The following is a 4,030-nucleotide window of genomic DNA, read 5'->3' on the forward strand; positions in this document are numbered from 1 at the left end:
GTGATTGAAATATAGGGCTTTGGAATCAGACTTTACATGCTGAATGATATACATGCTGAATGATATCATACATGCTGTATGATATAGCATAGATTGTCTAAAAGTTTTGTGCATCCTTTTGTTTTCCCTATAGGCACAGATGCAAACAAGGTTTCATGATGATGCCATGGTGAGTTAAAATTGAATATGTACACGCAAAAAGGTTATTAAATCTCACAGTAGTTGTAAACAATAAAAATCATACCTAGTAAGTATACTTATTAAATAGATGTAAGAAGTTGACAGAGGAAGTGTACACGTTGCGGGAATGGTATGAAGAGATGCATCCTCACCAACTGTTTGTATAAAGTCTAGTCTTTTTCCAAATATACTGACAATATTCTTCACTGTGAAAAATTGTGATAAGTCTCAATTCAGTCATTATACTGTTTTTGGAAATGGATGAATGAGGGATACAGAGTGTTATACTCACATAATGAGATGTTCTGTAGAAATTTAAAAAGCCAAATAATGAGTGATTGTTGTCCTTAATGTACTATGTTATCTCATCTCTTTTGCTGTCCCTTGGTTATCTCATATTGTTACAGCATTTTACCTTATTATCTGATATATTGTATATATGTGTATCTGGTTATTTGAACTAGGATAGGGAAGGAGGGGAAACAAGGTGAGGGACAAGGGTCGGGGGAGAGAAACGGAGACCGAAACATGAGAAAGGGTATCAATGTTTGTGAAGTAATGCACCTTCTATCTGGTGAACATAATGTAACCATTCTATTAATTACAATAAAATTATTTAGGGTTACTATGTGAAAACATTCACAAATATTACACACTTTATTTTCATTTAAATGAAAGGACAAATTATATATGTAACCAGTGGTTTTCAGAGCTTAAATTTAGAGGGGGTTTTGATGCAAAGAAGACAAAAACATGAGAAAGGGTATCAATGTTTGTGAAGTAATGCACCTTCTATCTGGTGAATATAATGTAACCCTACTATTAATTACAATAAAATATATGAAAAAAGAAGCAGTATGGGGGAATATTTTTCATTATTGGAATACCCACTGTCCTGTTTTTCATGGTGCATACAAAGAAATATGATGCACTGAACATATAAAATTACTATCCCACAAGAAGCTAGTTTTTATCTAAATAAATTTTTTAAATAATTAAATTGAATTAGGTTTTCTGAAAATAGAAACAGTATGGGAAATCCTCACAGGCTAACATCAAAGCAAGGTAGACTGTGATTTTACTTTATATTTTATTAGTAAAATAAAATATATATTGCTTACCTACTATGTATTATATATTAATTACTTTATATATGCCTGTATATGTAACTATACATAGCAAATCAGTGCTGAGATTCAGCATATAAAGTATATTTCAATAAATCCTTGCCTGTTTTGTAAGTGTCATGCTATAGAGCTCATGGTCTCAAGAATATGTTTCTAGGGTATTAGACAATTGGAAAGACGGGGATGCCATTAAAAATAAGCCATCTTTGTAACAGGAGGTCAAATATAAATCACAGTTTAGCTGCTTACTGGTTATATTACTCAAATGTATAGTTAGTTTCTTCATGTGTAAAATGAGAATTGTAAGAGTGTTTACCTCTGCTGTTTTTATTTCAAATAGATAATATGGAACTCCTGGCAGTGGTATGTAAACAGTAGATATAATGTTCTGGCAGGTCAAAGATTCTAGGCTAACTATTTTATAGATGGTTCAAAAAGAGATAACATTTTATAAAGACATATTATATTTAGATATACAGTATAAATTTAGTTTATCCGATCTATTGTTGGTGCATATTTTGCTGTTTCCAACTGTACCTATTACAAATAATACACTTTGGTTCACATTTCTTGTTGGAAATGAGCATGTAATACTAAAAGTTAGATTTTGGGGTCATAAATTATTTGTATTGTCACTATTCTCAGAAACTGTCAAAGGTGTAATTCAAGACTGCTTTCAAATATAACTATCTAAATTTATGTACCCATTACCTGACGAACATAACTGTAAGCCCTCAATGCATTACCCTGACAATAAAATACAATAAAAATATATTTCTGCCAGTAGCTTATGAGGTTGATTTTTTTTCATACAATTCAGTCACATTGAATACCTTTTCAGTGGGAATAAAATGGGATTCATTAGGATTAAATTTAGATTTCTCTGTCAATTATTCTTCGTGACTTTTCACATGTATTTTTGTGATTATAACATTTTCCTTTTTTAATGCCTGTTTAGTCCCTTGTTTATATTTTTATTTGGTTGACTTAATTTATATTATTGATATGTGGGAGTTCTTCATATGTTCCCTAGGTAAAATTTTGTTGATGTTTTCATTTATTTCGAGTATTCCTTTTTTATTGTCTAATAATGTTTTCTTTATGAAATTTATTTCCATAATATAATGTAATTTAATTTACCAACTTCTTATCTTATGAATATTGCCTTTTATATTTTATTTAATAATTATTTTAATATGAAATATCCTTATATTGCAATGAATTAAATTTTTAGTTTTATTTCTTTCACATTTGCAAATATTATCTTCCTGAAATGTATTTTCCTTTTTTTCTTATTGTAAGTCATTTTTGTAATATAATTTATAAACATGTTGTTAGTAATTCAAACAATGGAGCAGGTTTCTTCTGACAAAGACAACAATAAGCTAAAAACGAAATCAGCTCACAAATTTTCCGTCTTCACCTCTTGTCTGAGGATGGAACTTGGTTTACAATTAATCCAGAGCAGTAGCCCCAGAGATGATTTCAATCACCTATTGGTGATGAGGGCTTGGTGTGTGCAGTTCAATGTCAGAGTCAGTTTACCTGTCATTTCAGAGGCGTTGTTGCTTCCCTTATCCACGGCTGTCATCCTGGCACTCTGCTCACTGGTGGTAAACTCCTTTAGGGAGTAGTAGAAAATGTTGGCCAGGCTGTATTCTTGGTAATTTTGCAGCACATCTGAATTGGTAACATAATAGACGCTAATGCTCTCAGCACTTGTAATGGTAGCAAGAGAAATGATGGGGTTTTTTTTTCCATCTTGTAGGAAATAACAAACCTGAATAAATTAAAGATGATAGAGCCTTCTTCAAACTCATATCCAGAGTTTATAATTCAAGGGCAATGACTGATGCATTTCCAAAGTAGGGGGCTTTCTTCCCACATCTTTGAATGTCACCAGAAACTTGTCAGAATGAGAACTATGGAGAATGCCCCTGAGTTTTATCACCAACTCCAACAACCATGACCTCTTTTCCAACAGCCGTGGGTGTACCCACGTTTTTTTTATATATATATTTTTATTGTAATTAATAGAAGGGTTACATGACATTTGCCAGATAAATGGTGCACTAATTCCCATACATTGATACCCTTTCACATGTCTTGGTCCCCTTTTCCCTTCCCCCCTCCCCCACCCCTCATCTTGTTTTCCCCCTTTCCCTTCTGTTTTTATTTTTAAAATCAGTTTAGCAACTGATGAGAGAATAGCACCACAGAGCCCTCGGTCTGAGGACACACCAATAAACAGGTGTTTCTTTTTATCTTCAGGTGCCTTAATATCAGCTTTTTCATACAGAGCCAAAGATCATACTCCATATACGCTAGCTGGCTTCAGCTCTCTCTCTGCACCGGCATATTTTGCTGCTGCCGACATTTTCATAGATTTGGTAATTTTCTGAATGTTTTTAATCGACTTCAGTCACTTGGTTATATCTTTTTTTAATATATTTTTATTGTAATTAATAAAAGGGTTACATGATATTTGCCAGATAGAAGGTGCATTAATTCACATATACTGATACCCTTTCACATGTCTTGGTACCCATTACCCTCCCCTCCACCCCACCCCTCCCCCCGTCTTGGTTTTCACCCCTTCCCTATCCAATTTCAAATAACTAAATACAAATAAATCAATATATCAGATAACAAGGTGAGATACTGTTACAATATGAGATATCTTTTAAAGTAACCATTTTTCAAAATTGAATCCTTGCTGAAGG

At 32.8% G+C, this 4,030-nt stretch overlaps 1 pseudogene; it reads right to left on the bottom strand.

Annotated features, from left to right (window-relative positions):
- Positions 1–2,761: 2,761 nt before the first annotated feature.
- On the bottom strand, positions 2,762–3,705 carry LOC150041492 (ATP synthase F(1) complex subunit gamma, mitochondrial-like; annotated as a pseudogene).
- Positions 3,706–4,030: the final 325 nt, after the last annotated feature.

The sequence above is a fragment of the Megascapheus bottae genome, chromosome X (genome assembly GCF_031878675.1).
Source record: "Megascapheus bottae isolate mThoBot1 chromosome X, mThoBot2.hap1, whole genome shotgun sequence".
Classification (NCBI taxonomy): Eukaryota; Metazoa; Chordata; class Mammalia; order Rodentia; family Geomyidae; genus Megascapheus; species Megascapheus bottae.